Here is a 17,673-nt window from a genome sequence, read left to right as displayed (position 1 = left end):
TAGGAGAGATGCTTGGGCCCCTCTGGCTTCTATATCAGAAGTAGAGCTTAGCTTTCCACCAGGATCTCCTTCAAGTAAGAAGGGGACTGGATTCTTAGCAGCCAAAGACCACTTGCCATTGTGCCCTATACTCAGCCAATTCTGGCAGTCCAGGACATAACCAACCAAACCAAAAGGACACATGGTTCTAGCAGATCAAACACCTTGAATTATATTTCTAAATTTTCTTTTTAATTTGGGGAGGCACCAAATCCATTTGGTCACTTATTTGTAAGCCCATATGAATTCCAAGTGAAAAATAGGTCCTGTAGTTCTGATTCATTGCTATATGAATCATATTAATGTTATTTGCAAAGGTCTGTGTGAAGCCCCAAATTACACCTTTCAAGATGAGAAGTATAATTTGTATCAAGAGTCAACTTATTTAAACCCCAAATACACCTGTGTTCAAGCTGAAAATTGTCCCTTGGCTTCTCTGAATCTTGTACCATGAGTAATGCTATATAACTAAACCTATGAATACTTGAAAATTTAATCATTTAAACCAAAAACTTTACAATTTTAGTGATGTGAGACAAAAACCTCTTTAAAAATATATTCCAACTTCCTAAACAAGGCAAAGCATAATTTTACCTTCTCTTAGAGACTCAGAGTGATCCATAGAAATATCAATAAATGGCCCATTCTAGAATAGATTTAAAACTCCAAGGGTTATTTTACCCTACACTATATGGGCCTAGATGGCTGGTTTTGAGTTCTCAGGACTTTATAGTTTTTCTGCTTCCCTTCTTGTTGTCACCTGTCATTTCCTGCTGCTAGGTTTATGTATCTGTAGTAGCTTCTTTCACATTTAATTATTTGTTGCTTTTTATATCTGAGAGCATAGACAAATTGTGAGAATTACTTATAAACTTAGTGTAAATGGATTCTGAATGGGACCCTGACAGATTTCACATGTGAACAAACTAAAGTTGCTTGGATGCTTTTTTTTTTTTTTTTTGAATCTCAGTAGGGTATAAATAAATAAAACAAATGGAACATCTTGTAACATCAACTCTGGCTTCTCAGAGGTGTTGTTTGTTTATTTTGTTTTTCTTACTTTGTGATTCTTGGCCGTGTCCTAAATTGGTAAGGATGACGGATGGTGGGTTTCCAACAAAGGAGACTAAATTTCAGGTACACTTCATTCTCTCGATATTGTCATAGGCATCCATCAGTCTGGCTGGAAATATAACCAGTTGCTTGGATCAGAAAATAAATAACTCAAGGAAAGACTTGTCAGTGATTGTGGCCAGGGGCAGTCAGAAGGAGGTGCCCTGACTACTACTGCCTCGTTCTGCCTCGTTCCTTACAAAGAATTATTAAAAGCATGAGGGCTTATCCCAGCCCTGGAGACTGGAAGAAGAAGCTTTGTTCCCTAGGTTTGGCTTTGAGTAGGCCAATTCCCCATGAGGGACATCAGGCTGTCAAATACGACACTGCAAAAGTAGCTCCAAGCACGGCTTCCTTTCTGGCACCTCTCCCTGCAGCGCACCATCCAGCCCCAGAATTTCTCAAAACCAGGAGAAAACCCTGCCCAACATTTGAGTATAATCTTGGGGAGCATTTTCAATGGGTGAGTGAGCCTCCAACCATTTAATTTCTCAAACAACAGAAATCTTAATGGTTCCCAGGAGTCTGCATTGGCTCAGAAGAAGTCCTGCTGCTTCCATTTCCCAATAATCTCCTGGTGCAGTACAGCTGAGGCACCCCGCCATCCCTTAGCACCAACGCTGGGGGTGGGGGTCCCCTGGAGAGGCAGGGGCTGTTGCCCTAGCATCTGCATCTCACATTACTACCTCTGCTCCCCAGACAGACAGAGCTTCTTTCCAGTTTCTCCCCTCTGGGAAGCTTCCAGCTTACTTGACCTATTTTCTACATGCTCACGACAGAGGGCATAGAAAAGTGCTGAATCACTCTAGGGTCTGCGTTGTGTCCCAAGTCTGATGTCAAAACAAAATACCACCTTTCAGCAGCCCCACACCTCACAGATTTAATGGTCGATCATTAATTAGATTCTAATTAACAATCAGCTTATATTTCCTTCTTTACTTTCTTTCCTTAGAGTAAGAAAAATGAAACTTATTTTTTTTCAGTAGCTTCTAGATTCTGTATTTATAAATATTATTAGAGGCTATACGTTTTCATAATGATGGGAGAAAAGTAAAGATTTCCTTTATTCACCCAATCAGAACAGAACTATTTCTCATTTTATTATTAGAGAGTTTTCTCCTTTCCCGATCTCCAGCTCAGTGATTTTGGTCTCTAGGTACATGGCAGCTACTTAAGAAATATTCACTGGTTGAAAGAATGGATGGATATCGATGGATGGGTGGATGGATGGATAAAAAATGTCTGCATTGTCATCTTCCACGGCCCCCTTCCAACTTGGTAGAGAATTTTCACAGTGCTTCTTTGTAGCTCTTCTTCAGGGACCCACAATCAAAGGAGCTTCTCTTAAGCCTATTGGGGTTCATACAATAGAATTTAATCATGAAGACACTTTGATTTACTTCTTTGTTTTGTTTGCAGAAGAGCTGGATGAAAACCTGGCTCTCTGATAAGTAGGTAGATGTTCTTAGTGCCTGGTTGGCCAGTTATGTGTTTCTAGCACAGCTCGGCTCTGTCAGACACCTCGGCATCCACTTGGTCCTTAGAACGGCAGTGCACAGCCAGGGGTCAAATGGCTCCGCTGGGGCTCTGAAGCAATTCAAGTTGGGACTTCTTTGTTGATCATTTGGTCTTTTTAGAAACCTTGGTAGCTGCCACCCTTGCTTTAGAGAGCATCCTTCTTTGGACCTTCCAAGACACCGCTACCTACTGTGAACTCTGCAAAGACAAGGGCCCGGGCTACTGACCCAATGCGTTAGAGGCCAGGGCTCAGTTTCACACCTCAAACTTCACTAGTGTGACTCAGTGACTGCAGCTTCCCTAATCTCCCATCGCTCTCCAGTCTATTTCTCCCTTTCCTGGAGTTATAAGCCAGGCTTCCAGGGACCATTTCCCCCTCTCAACAGGAATCCCCTTATTAACATTTCTTCTTTCCTCTTTTTCTTTGCTTCAGTTCCATCTGCAGCTTCCTAATCACAGCATTAACAACCACAGATCTGATCCCACTCCTGATATAGCATACCCAAGAGAGGTAAGCAAACCCAAGATGGGGCTTTGAGCCAAGAAAGGACAGGCTTGTGGTCACGAGAAATGGAAGGAGCCTCTCTAGGATGAAAGTGGGCGCATCTGTAAGTCGCAGTGGTTGCCATGAGAAATGTGGTCTTACAAGAGTTACTCTTCAGATATTAACTGCATAGTCTTAGCATGACTCCCCACATATTGCTTATTAGTAGCAAAGGAGAAAAAACCAAAAGAGCAGCAGACAATGGAGAAATTGTACAATACCTACCCTGGATAGAGCGTACATCACCTGGGTGGTATTCTAGCTGAGACAGCATAACCTCAATCTAACTATGAGGAAATATCAGACAAACACACAATGAGGAACACACTATTAAAACAAAATAGTGTGAGGTACTTGTTTTGGCAACAGATACTCTAAAATTAGAATGATATAGAGAAGATTACCATTGTCCCTGCAATAAAGATGAAACACAAATTCATGAATTTAAAAAATGGTGTGTAGGGGGGATGAGGGATCGATGTCATAAAAAGCAAATTAAAGGAGGCTAAACAGATGTGACCAAAAAATGCAATACCTGACCCTAGACTGGATCCTGTACTACTTGGTTAACTGCTTGTCCAGTTGGTACAAATTCACAATGAATAATCCCTCTGATATCATTGCAACAAGTTTGTGAACTTAATTGTCAGATCTTCGTATATCTATCTAATATAATTTTTCTGGACCGTTATATAAGTATATGGAGGAGGGAGAAACATGCAAATATAAAGCAAGTGAAGTAAAATGATGACAATATAAGTACTCCCTGTACTATTAGGTTGGTGTAAAAGTAATTGCAGTTTTTTGCAATTATTTTTAATCTTCTAAACTGCAATTACTTTTGCACCAACCTAATATTTTTATTTTTGCAACTTTTTGTAAGTTTGAAATTGTTCTCAAACAAAACGTTCAAAAATATAACTTCAGTTATTCTGATTCTCATACATACTTAATACATAAACCTTCTGAAGCAGGGCAAAGACAACATGAGGTGCTATGTCTTTGAAGCCACTCAGGCTTATTAAATCTCATGAGCTGGGAAGTATTTTGAACTAACCCGTGATTCTGAAGCAAATGTTCCATGATGGCAACCGCTTTGGGGGACACTGGACCTCCATAAAGAAAGGCATCAAAATGGATTAAGGAAGACACAACCCCACTCAAATCCAGTTCAGGAAAAAAACAATGCCCTGCTGTCACTACTAACCCATCAAAAAAAACACAGACCGATTTTAAATTCCGTTTTTTTGAGCCAAGAAGTAGAAATGCAGCATAATGTAGAGATTGAGCGTGGCTTGGGAGTCCAGTGGATCTAAGACTAAATTCTGGCTCTGCCCCTACCAGCTGTGGCACCTGGGACAAGTTCCTCTGCCTTCCGAGCCTCAGTTTTCTTCTCTGTGGCGGAATAAGCCCCGGAGGGTTGTTATGAGGCTTAAGCGAGGTAGTGCACATAAAGTGCTTAGTGTGTATGAAGTTTGCATGCAGTAAGAGCTCACTTAGCAACCACTAGCTGTTATTACCATAAAGATGGTGTCTTCTCCCCCAACTCTGTAATGCTGCCAGATGCAGTTATACAGAGTTATAATGGCTCTGGTGAGTCAGAGGGCAGAGCTGTCTGGGGGATATGGTGCCAGAGACATGGCTTCTGCAGGAGAGGAAGGGCTCTTCGATGGGAGAAAGTCTAATCAGGAGAGCTGCCGAAGGCAGATAGCGTTTGCTCTGAGGAGTTTACTGGACCAAAGCCACTGTCTGCTCAGGCCTTTGTCCTGTTTAATGATGACAGGACACATATGCACACGGCCTTCATTTGATCAAAGGGGCTGTGCATAGTGGACAATTTTACCATGGAAGCTTAATCTCACCCTAAGAAATCACCAGTCCTCAATTTAGGTCAAACTTTTTTGAGCGTCAAGAAATACTTTAAAAAGTGAAAAATCCCCTCTAAGAAGTCTGGAAGCCATGAAGAAACCAGAGTGTCTCTGGAGACAACACCCCTCTTTTTGCAGCGTGCTCATCACCCCAGTTGGCACTTACAGAGACACTTAGCTGAACCACACGTGGAATCTGATTTGGGCCCTAATTGCTTGTTGCCTGGACATTGTTTGCCTATCAGGAGCTGGTTCTCTGTCTTCTTAAAATTCTTTACCCATTGCTCTCTGTCTAAATTCTACTCTCAAAATGTGAGCACCAGGGTGGCCCACTGTCAACACAGTGTACCAAGAAGAGGACAAGTTTGCAGCCAGTTCCTCAACTTGGTAAAGAAGAGTCTCCTCAGTACCTCCACTCATTCATACCCCAGACATTTCCTGACGCCTCACCGCATGCCAGGAACTCGGCTAGATCCTTAGGTGTGGGGGTGAATGAATGAGCCATCACTCCTGCCCAACAGGAGCTTGGAATCCAGGCAGACAGATGAACACAGATAGCCAGGGCAGGGTAGGTTTGCAGCTCAAACCTCTGTGCCAGAATCCTTGAGCATCTTACTGAAAATGCAACACCCAGGTCCCAAACACCAGATCTACCAAATCAGCATCTCTAGGTTAAGGCTTTAAAATCAGCATTTTAATATTGGCATCTCAGACACTGCAAAGTTGAAAAGTCACAGCCCTACCTTGTACCTCACGAAGATTCAGACATGTCTGGGCGTTTCTGAAGGGCCATGAGGAGCGGCCCAGCAGGGTTCTATTTCTACAGGGTTCCTAGGAGCCCATGGGACTGGAGGAGGTATCAATAAAATAGCACAATCCATGAAAACTCTTTAAGAAATGGGAGGCCTGGAGCTTTGGGGACACAAGAGAGGATGAATGCCCACCTGGGTATTGTAACTTCTGGGAGACGTGGAGGTGCAGTGTGAGAGGAGGTGGCAGAGGCCATTATGCACTGGGATGGAGGAGCAGGAGCAGAAGAGGCAGGTGGGCCACCTGGGGCTGACAGCATCCCCCTCTGTGTCAGGGGGACAGGAAGCAACCAGGAAGTCAGCGCTTCTGTCTAGCATGGCTGTGCTACAGCCTAGGGACCTCCTGAGTGTGTCAGGAAGAATTTGCAGGGGTTGGAGAGGTGGGGAGGCTGGCTACAGCAAAGCTGCCAATGTCGCAAGCTATCGACTTGGAGAGAAACCTCTCTGGGCTTTCCTGGTGTGTCAGGCACCAGGGCCACTGCAGGCTTCATGCACATGGAGTTTGCCTGGAGCCTCTTCCCCCAAGGACTCCATTATAAGTCCACATGCTACGTGCTCCTCTGCCTATATCCCAGGTGGGCCTGGGTCAGGCAAGTCCAAATTCTCAGCTGAGCGGTAGACGCTAGCTGGTCGTCTACTGGCTTCCACATTGGCCTCACCATATACAACTGGTTAACAGATTCCGTGCCTGAGAGATCACACGGTTACCACTAGACCATCCTGCAGATCTCAAAAGCCTGGCAGCCTCTAACACCCCTAACTCAATGCTGTTGATTCCCTAACCTCTACACTGGGTTGTAAAACCATCTTCACTTTAATCCATGCATTCCCAGCTCCGCCACAAACTCATTGTGTGATTTTTGGGAACGTTATTTGTCTTCTTTGAGCTTCGGTTGCCTCTTGTATTAAACTTGGATAGACATATGTACTGTATGTTGTTGTGTACAATGCACCCTTTTTTGCCCAAATTTGTGAGGGAAAAATAAGGGTGCACATTATATATGGGTAGTATTAATTCCATATCTATATAAATGTTTTTAATTCTTTTATTTATGCTTATGAGTTAAAAGCGTAACTGTAGAAATCAATGATTTTGTATGCAAAATAATACCCCGGAATACGATAATCGGTTTTGTTGAATTTACAATGAACTTGCAATGACAAAGAGTTCTTGGCCTTCTACGATGCATAAATATCATAAATTTGTTACTGATACATAAAATTTCTTGTACATTATATCTGTTCTTGTGTTTTGTAGTTATTTGTTACAGCAAATTTCTTGTACCATAATGTTACAAAAAAAACATGCTAAAATTCCTTTATAATACAAAAAGCAAGTACCTAAACGTAAACAAATGAAAATTTGAATTAAAAAATTAAAATGAAAAACTTTTTTCCCTCAAAGTTTGGGCAAAAACTGTGGGGTGCACATTATACACTAGAGCGTATTATACACGGCAAAATACGGTATTTCACAGTGTTGCTTAGTAAATATCAGCCCCTTTCCACTTCTCTGCAGCTGAAGGTCATAAGAAATGGGCCCATGATTTGCCATTTGAAAAGATAAATTTATAATCAGCCATTTTGTTCATATTTTCATATATCAATCTCAGTTTGAACATTTAGTTAATGGGAAAACTTTAGACCCAGCAAGAAATTCTCCAAAGATATTTTTCAATGGGTGGTAAGTTTTAAAGTGTCTCTAGGCCTTCTGGAACGGATGGCAGACAATTAGCCTGCCTCTTGCCTGAGACATCAGACTAATTACTGGTGAGGCTTGGTTAATGGGGTCTTTTGTGAACTCCCTCCTTAAATGAGAAATCTTTAACTTTTTCACAAAAACTCAATCTCATTTGTGCCACGGATTTCTAATCTTTCTACATAAATGCTTGGCCTCTGGGCTTTTGTAGTCAAATAACGCAAATCAAAGCAAGCTGCTCTGCCAGGGGAAACATTTATTTTGGATGAATTTACTGGAAGGCACTTTTTTTTTTTTAGAATCAGGTTGGAATCACCCCAGGCACAGACTCTCTGCAGCCCGCTCTGCTGCAGGTTTTGTGGATTTGGGATGAGCGGAGGGTTTACCCAATTTGGGCTGAAATGGCTTGCCGAGATGCTCACAGCAAACACTGGCATGTTTCAGAGCTCGCTGTCTGCAAAATGCAGACGAGCGCCCTGTCCCCAAGACAACTGGCACACATAGGGAGGGTCAGGTTCTGTGTCGAAGGCACAAGAGACAAACAAAGTCCAGGGAAGCCAGTGAATTGTCCTGCATCGACCTAGAAAGGAGGCCAAAGAGTCTGGGAAGGTCAGAGGTGTTTGAAGCATGGGACACCTTAGTAATGACAGGGTCATCCATCCGAGAAGGTCATTTGAAAAGACCTGAACTTGAAACAGAGATATGTGTAAATACCTATAGGAAGAGAGGAAAAAGCAACTCAGAGCTTGGCAGAAGGCTGGAGAGAATTCCAAAAGGGACCCAGAGCTGAGGTGTAACCTATACACAGTTGGCTGGAGGGACCTGCTCCAGCCGAATCTCCAGTGACCTTGGAGGGCATATCTGGAATGTTCCACCTATTAGTCCTTTCTTATCAAGAAATTTCACAACTCTTGAAATACACGGTCAAAGTGGAACTAGGGAGTGCTGGGTGCCTTTGGATTCCTTTTATAATATTAAATGGCACTGAATTGCCTCCTAGCTGACCCTGTGTTCTTCCTCTATTGTATTTTCACCAACCCCTCTTGTTCTTTCCATTAACTTTGAGAACGGATGGCTGTCCACCCCGTAGCTTGGGATCCCCAATCTATTCTAACTGTGGAATGGAAAAAAAATTGGAGGGGCTTAATAAAGTTGAATAAACCATTCAACTTTTTTAAAAAAAACATTGGTAGAAAACTTCAAAAAGAGAAAACAAAGAGGAACAAAAATGGTTTCAGAACATAGCTGTTTTTTTTTTTTCTGGTTTTGTTTTTCAATTATAATGGGAGTTTTAGCAAAAGTTAAGATCCAGTAAACCAGTTTCTTTCCTCTCTCCTCCACTTGGCCTAGAACATCATGACCAAAATCCATCAGCATCTAATTCTCCAGTTCCATTCTTAGCACATGCATCTCCCTCTGAGAAATAAGCTTAAACAGGGGCCTCAGCCACCACATGTAAGACTACACAGGTCATTAAAGGTCCATTCCTAGGCAGATAAAGAAAGTCTCTCATTTCTCAATGACTGGAGTTCTCAAACTGTACTATGTGTACAGACCGCTTGGGGAAATTGTTAGAATTCATAGCTTTGGGCCTTTCTTCCACATCCAATAGGTCTGGGGTAGGGCTCAGGGGAACTGCATTTTTAAACAGTCATTCTAGGTAATTATGATTCAAGTAGAAAGAAGACACTTTGAAAGCCTGTTTTAGGGCTACACCAGTCTTAAAGAATTGTTACCAACTCTCAAGAGGAGTAAAGGGTCATCTCCCTCTACTTTTCTAGACCAAAAAGGAGTCACTCCCAGGATCTGGACCCTCAAGAGTCCACTTGGTTCAATCCTCCCACTCCAAGATGGCACTCTGTGAATCTACATTACCCACAACAGCTGCTGCCTGTTTTAAAAGATCATGAGGGAGCAAGATTCTACAGCCTCCCATGCAAAGCATTCCAGTGTTTAATCGCCCTTCAGTTAAGAAGTTCTTCCTTACATTTAATCAATCCTCTCATTGCAAGACTCATCAACTTCTTGCTCTACTCTCTGTGGAAAAACAAGCTACTGTGCAATTTCTAACCCTTCGCTGAATCACAGAGTGTTGGAGCCGAAAGGGATTGCAGATATTATCTGGCACTATCCTTTTATTCTACCTATGAGGATGCTTGTCCAAAGACATTATCTCCTCAGTGGGTTTTAGTTTCCAGTACCCGCAAAACACCTGAAGGAAGCTGTCCAGGAGGCAGTTAGCTCTACACTGCCCCCTCCCAGTTCTGTGAATTTTCTATTTACTGTGTTACCTTAATTTGGGGATGGGGATGGGAGCATCGTCTTAACCTTCTCTATTTCAGAATATGAACTCCTCCTCCATCATTCCTCCAAAAGACATGTTTTCCATTCTTGTAATCATTTTAGCTGCTTGTCTTCAGATTTAGCTTTGTTCCAAATGGGGTTGCCAGATATAGCAAATAAAACTTCAAGAGGCCTAGTTAAATTTGAATTTCAGATAAACACGTAATAATTTTTAGTAAATATTCTCCATGCAATATTTGGAACACACTTATAGTTTAAAAAACATCATTGGTTATCTGAAATTCAAATTTAACAGGGAGTCCCGTATTTCATCTGTCAACTCTCATCCCACACATTCTAGAAGTGTATCAATTAAAACTAGACACAGAACTATTCACATCTTTGGCAATTCCTCATACTCATTGAGGACACTCCCACCTCCTGGTCTTTTACACTAGAAGTTCTCTCTGCTAGAATGTTCTTACCCAAAATATCTGTGTGGCTTGATCCCTCACTTCAGGTCACTGTTCGAATTTCTACTTATCAAAGAGGTGTTCCCTAGCCATCTTATAGAAACTTCACCATCCCTTTTCAACCTTCTTACTCTGATTTATTTTTCTCTCAGCACTTATTACCACCTGACAAAGTATATGTTTACCTATTTATATCGTTTCTATCTCCTCCCATAAAGTAGAATATAAACTCCATGATGGCAGGCACTTGGCTTTATTCATTGCTATATTTCTAACATGTAGTGTAGTGCCTAGCATACAATAGGTCCATATATTAGTTAATTAATGCTGTGTAAAAAGTACCCCAAAATTTAGTGGCTTAAACAATAATTATTTGTTATCTCTTACTGTTTCTGTGGTCATTAATTCAGGGGTTGCTTGGTTAAGCATTTCTGGCCAACAGTCTCTTGTGAGGTTGCAGTCAGATGTCAGCAGGAGCTACAGACACCTGAAGACTTGTTTGGGGCTGGAAGATCCACTTCTAAGGTGGCTCCCTCATATGATTAGACTATGATGCTGGCTGTTGGAAGGAGGGTTTAGTTCCTTTCCGTACCAGACTCTTCACAGGACTGCTATGATGCCTGTGTGAGGTTGTCTTCAAAGTCTCACTTTGTCACTTCCTCTATATTCTATTGGTCACATAGGCCAGCACTGATTCATTGTGGGAAGGGACCTGTATTAGTTTTCTATTGCTGCATAACACATTACCACAAAATTAGCAGCTTAAAACCACACAAATTTATTATCTCACCATTCTAAAATTCAGAAAACTAGGTAGGATTCTCTAGACTTTTTGTTCACCATCTCACAAGGTGAAAAACAGAAATGTATACTCACAAACAGAAAACAAATGCTAAAATTATTGACTTAAATCTCAACACATGAATAACTGCATTAAATTTAAATTGTCTTAATATACCAATTAAAAGAGATTGTCAGAATGAATTTTTAAAAATGCCCCAACTATATGCTGTCTCCAAGAAACTTCAAATATGATGATATAGGTAAATTTAAAGTAAAGAATGGAACAAGATATACCATGCACACATTTTTTAAAACGGGGGAAAAGCAGAATGGCCATATTAACAATAGACAAAGTAGACATCAGAGCAAAGAAAATAACCTAGTATAAAGAGGGACATTCTATAATGATACATTGGATCATTTCACCAAGAAGACATGATAATTCTAAATGTGTATACACCTAACAATAGAGCTTTAAACATGAGCAAAACTAACAGAACCGAATGGAGAAATACATGAACCCACAATTATAGTTGGGGACTTCACACTCCTCACTCAGTTATTGATTGAAGTAGTACACAGAAAATCAAGATTATGGAATTGCTGTTTTGAATAATCACCATTGCTGATAGAAGAACACCATCAGTCAACTGTACCGAATTGATGTTAATAGAATAGTCCACCCAACAATAAAATATGTATTCTTTTCAAGTGCACATAGAACTTTCACCAAGATAGACCATACCGTGGGTCATAAACTGTAACAAATTTAAAAGAATTGAAATTATGCAATATATGTTTTTTTGACCATAATGGAATTATGTTCTTTAAAAATGACAATAACATTGATGGACAGCTTTGAAGACTTAAAAGAAAAAGGATAAAAGACACAAATTCCCAATATCAGGTATGAAAGAGAGGACATCACCATAGGTTTAATACGCATTAATAGGATAATAAGTGAATACTATGAACATCTCAGTGGTCATAAATTCAATTAGATAAAGCATACCAATTCCCTAAAAACCTTAAACTACCAAAACTAACCTAAAACTATTAAACAAATTAACAACATGGTTAAAAACTTTTTGAAAAAAGAATCTCCGTGACCAGATTTTTTTTTTTTGCTTAAAGAAATCATTTATTTATTTGTTTGTTTGTTTGTTTGTTTGTTTTTCCAGGACCAGATTGTTGTGGCAAATTCCAGCTAACATTTAAAGAAAAAAATAACACAAATTCTACACAATGTCTTCCAGACAATAGAAGAGGAAGGAATACTTCCCCAATTATGAGACCAGCACTACCTGAGAGTACCAAAACCTGACAGAGACAATACAAGAATACTACAGGCTCATATTCCTCATAAACATAGATGCAAAAATCCTTAATGAAATAAATAATAGCTAACTGAATTCAGCAATAAGTAAAAAAATAATAGTACTCCATCACCAAGTGGGATGTATCCTAGGAATGGAAGACTGGCTTTAATAATAAACCAATCAATGTAATCCTATCAACAGCCTGAAGCCAGTACCAATTGATGGGAAAAAAAGAATTTGACAAAATTTAACATCTATTCATGATTAAAACTCTCAGCAAACTAGAAAGACAAAGAAACTTCTATTAAAGGACATCTGCAAAAGGAACCCTATGGCTAACATCATACTTAGTGCTGAAAGACTGAATGTTCTTCCCCCTAAAATTGGGAACAAGGGAAGGATGTGTGCTTTCACCACTCCTATTCAATATCACACTTGACATCCTAGCTAGTGTAAGGAGGCAATGAAGAGTAATAAAAGACACAAATTAGAAAGTAAAAACTGTCCACATTCACAGATACAACTGTCCTCATGAAAGACCCGAAGAAAGCTACAGAAACTCCTAGAAATAATAAGTGAGTTTCCTAAGGTCACAAGATACAAGGCCAACACAAAACATAATTTGGTTTCTATGTATTAGCAATAAACAATTAGAAACTAAAAAAAATTTAAATACCTATTACAAAATGAAATCTCAGGTATAAATCTAATATTCAGCCTTAGGTTGTTTTGTAAACTTCCTCTTTATGAAGCATTTAAATGTTCTAAATTTCAAAAACAAACAAAACTAAGCTATGGTGTTAAAGACAGAAAGGTCTTCAGGGAGGAGAAAATGTGTAACATTTGGGATTGGGCACAGGGGGACTTCTGGTTTCTCTGGTAGTATTCTATTTCTTGACTTGTGGAAAGATACGTTTACCTTGTGATACTTCACTAGAATAAACAATTATGAATTGGATACTTTTCTGAATATATGTTCTACATAAAAATATTTTAAATAATAATAAACAAAAATACATAGTGTTGTCATGTCTTGAAAATTTGTAAAACTGCATTTGAAAGTGCAGTTTGCATTTGATCATAACCAATTAAACATTAGCAGAATGATCTGAGAAATACATTGGCTTAATGTAATAAATCATTAGCTCTCCATCAAGTTTTATTGTTTCAAAACATTTGCATCATCTTCACCCATATTTTCCTCATCATTATTACTATCAATGAGAGTAACTTGCTACACTAGCTAACACTAATTGTCCTTACACAGCTTGAGGATGCTATCATTTAGGGATGGGGGTCTGAGGGTCAGAGAGTTGGGATAATCATCCCCCATCTACAAGGTTCCTCTTTTGTTTTGTTTGTTTCCAGCATCCCCAATGTCTCCATTTCCCTCTGCCCTCCTCCTGCCGCCAAACATAAGTACCTAGAGAATGTCCTTGAGATCACCCTTGGATGCTAATGTTTCTTTAAAATTATAAAGGGTACAATGTTTCAGTTATGCTGGGTGAATGAATTCTGGAGATATAATGTGCAGCATGGTGACTATAGTTAATAACACTGTATGATATATTTGAAATTTGCTAAGGGTTTAGATCTTAAGTGTTCTCACTGCAAAAAATACATATATACATATATATTACATATAACTGTGTGAAATGATAAATATATTAACTAGCTTGATTGTAGTATCATTTCACAGTGTATCAATATGACATTGTAGACAGTGAATATATACAATTTTTGGTAATTATACCTCAATAAAGCTGGAAGAAATATGTTTTGCAGTTTTCAATGTGTATAAATTTTTAATTTACACAAATGGTTGGTACAATAGATTTCATTCTTTTTTCTTTTTTTACCCAACACCATGGCTTTGAACAATTATCTCTGTTGCCACGTTCTAGTTTATTTCTGAATGCTGCAGCATTTACTCAATGTGCATCTACTACTTTTTATCTGTCTTTCTTCTGTGACATACAACAAAAAGCCACTGCACACCTCCTACCCATCCCTGCACAAGTTTCTCTGGAATACATACAGGGTTGGGATAGCAGCATCATTAAATATGTAAATTTATATTTGCTAGGTACTGCCAGAACACTGCAGTCTGGAAGAGCATCTGTCGTGCGGGGCGGTCTGCAGGGTCTCTGGTCCCCCTCCCCACATAAGAACGAAGGACATGGTGAGGCCAAAAAGGAACACCCACAGAGCCAATAGATAGGGGAGTCATACCACTATATTCTCGCTGGCAGCTGGGTTGGAGACACAGGAAGCAGGAGCCACACAATCCACAACCCGCCGTCCACTTCTGTCTGCGCACCGACCTCACTTGCTAACTGCAATCCGCATCTCTCTGCAATCCGCAATCCACACTCCACGCTTGCTCACTTAGCCACAGCAGTTATATTAGTGGCTAATGGCTAACCGGTAACAGCTGATAGCCAACTAGTCACAGCTGATGACCATCTACCACCTGAGGCAGCACCTTTCCAATGTGAGGCTGAGAGCCTGGAAACTGCTCTCTGGGACTCTGTTCCCACAGCATCTCATTATGCTTTTAGTTTGTATTTGCCTGATTGTTAGTGAAGTTGAGCATTTCTTTCATAGACATATTAGTCATGTAGATCTCTGGTTTTGTGAATTATCTATTTATAATTTTTGCACATTTTGCTACTAGGCTTCTAAGTACTTTCTGATTTAAACTAGTCCTCGCTAAAGCACAAACTACAAAGCAAACAATTGACAAATTTGATATCAAAAGTAAGCATTTCTTCTCCATGAATAACACAAGAGGCAATATTCAAAGTAAACAGATGACCACATGAGGGAAGATATTCGCAGCATCTAAACCATCAAAGGAGTCTCCATTCCACTTACTTAATCTTCTCATTGACCCCAGAAGGCAGTGTTATTATAATTCCCATTTTATAGATGAGAAAACTGAGACCAAAGAGGTAAACAACTTACCCATGATCAAACCGCTAATTAGAAGATGATGGGCAGATTTAAACCCATATTTATCTGATTTAAAACTCTAAGCTCTGGGACTTCTGGTTTCCAGATCCACAGGCAAGGAGCTTGGAAGTTGCCACTCCATCCTAACAACAAGTAAAAAGTGGAACAGACTGAAAAATCAATAGCTTTTCTTGGATCCGTAAAAGAAGGGAGGACGCAGGGTAAACCACTAGCCCTGAGACTGGAGAGAGGTGAATACAGGGTGTTGCAGCTTCCTGAAGCAGAGATTCCCAGAACAGAAACATCTGTGGGCGTCAGCACTGGCGTAAGAAAACCTGGACTGTATTTGATGAATTTCTGGAGGCTCAGTGTAGACAACAATCCTGAGACTTAAAAACTCCAGGGGGACTTGGTCAGAGGGTGGCCCCCACAATATTGTGATATTTACCTCCAGGAGCCCACTCTGGCCATCTTGTCCCACCTAAGAGGGGAGGGAAAAAAACCCGCGAAGCACTTGTGAAGTTCACAGTCCAGAGGCCCAGGCTCACTAAAAGACAGAGATTTAATTAATTATAGCTCCATAGAATGCGTACTTCCCCACAACTCTCCACCACATCGCTGGGCCTGTTTATAGCAGCTGCTTTACCCAATAGTTCACATCTATCGAGAAAAAGGAAAATACGCAAAGCATACCAAAAGGAAAAATACCTTTGTGAAAGGACAGAGAAAGTATCTTCTAGAACCAGACATGGCAGGAATGTTGGAATCATTGGACTGGGAATCTAAAACATCTATGATTAATATGCTAAGGGCACTAATAGAAAAGTAGACAGCATGCAAGAACAGATGGGCAATCTAAGCCAGATACAGGAATTCTAAAAAAGGACAAAAAAGAAATGCTAGAGATAAAAATATGGTAGATGGGTGAGTTAAAAAAATAAATAAAAAGCCCATCTGGTCATTGTTAAACCCTCTGACTGATGAGTTTCTGTCCTATAAATCTATGTATGTGGACATACATAGGCATAGCTTTTCTAGTGTATATCTATCTTTTTCAAAATGGTGAATAATGGTGGGGGACAGAGTAGTATTAGAATTGGAAGCAAGCCAGTTAGATCTAGAAACAAGCAGAACTGAAACCAAGGGGGGGAAAAGACCTTCAAGGTTAATGGTTAAAGACAATTAAGGGGTATTGAAAAAATCCCCAAATTTGTTGTCAATCAACAGATCAAAAACAAAGATATCAAGATATCAAAGAGAGATGGACTGTGCACTCAACTGTCTTTTTTAAAACTTTTTATTTTGAAATAAGTATAGATTTGTAAGAAGCTGCAAAGATAGTACAGAGACAACCCTATGTCCTTCACCCAGTTTGCCCATCTTTACATCTTACCGAGCTATAGTTCAATGTCAAAACTAGGAAACTAACATTGGTAAAATATATGTGTCGTTCTATCATTTTATTATGTGTGGATTTACCACAACTGCCATCAAATTCAGACCGATGCCATCACCACATAGATCTCCCTCTTGCTACCCTGTATAGTCCAGAATTTACTTTAAAGGAAGGTAACAGTAAATAGGTGAATTTAAAGCCCAGTCTGGGAGCACATTCAGAGCATATTGGATGTGGAGAAAAGAAATGGAAGAAGACTGTCCCTTAACTGCAGTAAGCCCGACTCTCCAGTGTGTCAGGGAATCTTGGTTGGGGACCTCCCACTGTTGCTGGTGGCTCCCCTGAGAGGCAAAACTCTTACTAGAGAAATTAAAATCATTCCTGTTATGTTACCTCCAGATCTTTTGTACAACCTTCCTCATCTCCTGTCCCGCATTTCCCCAACCTGCCCTTTCACTCACTTTCTGGCCTCTTATTCATTAAGAGACAAGTTACATCTAATCCTCATGTCCCTTAGTCAGTGACATTAGCCTGCCGAACGTAACAAGTGCCACCTCGTCACCATACCCCGTAGTCACCATACTCCACAGTTACTCATAAATGGACCTATTCCCAAGACTCTGTCCTCTGCCCTCCTTTGCAGCATCTCATCCCCAGGGCTTCCTGGAAATCATCCCAGGTTTGCATTTCTAGCTCCAGACAATTTGCTGTGAGGCAGTTCTACAGGTATGCCATTAACACCCTAGAGCTGTCCCAAACTCAACTCTATATTCTACCAAAAATTTTCCTCCACCATGTTCCATGTTGTAGGGACTGAAATCATTACCTACTCAGTCACCCAGTTTAGAAGCCTCCGTAACTCTTGATTCCCCCA

This window comes from Rhinolophus hipposideros (genome assembly GCF_964194185.1).
Source record: "Rhinolophus hipposideros genome assembly, chromosome: 6".
Lineage (NCBI taxonomy): Eukaryota > Metazoa > Chordata > Mammalia > Chiroptera > Rhinolophidae > Rhinolophus > Rhinolophus hipposideros.
Note: the sequence above shows the minus strand (reverse complement) of the source record.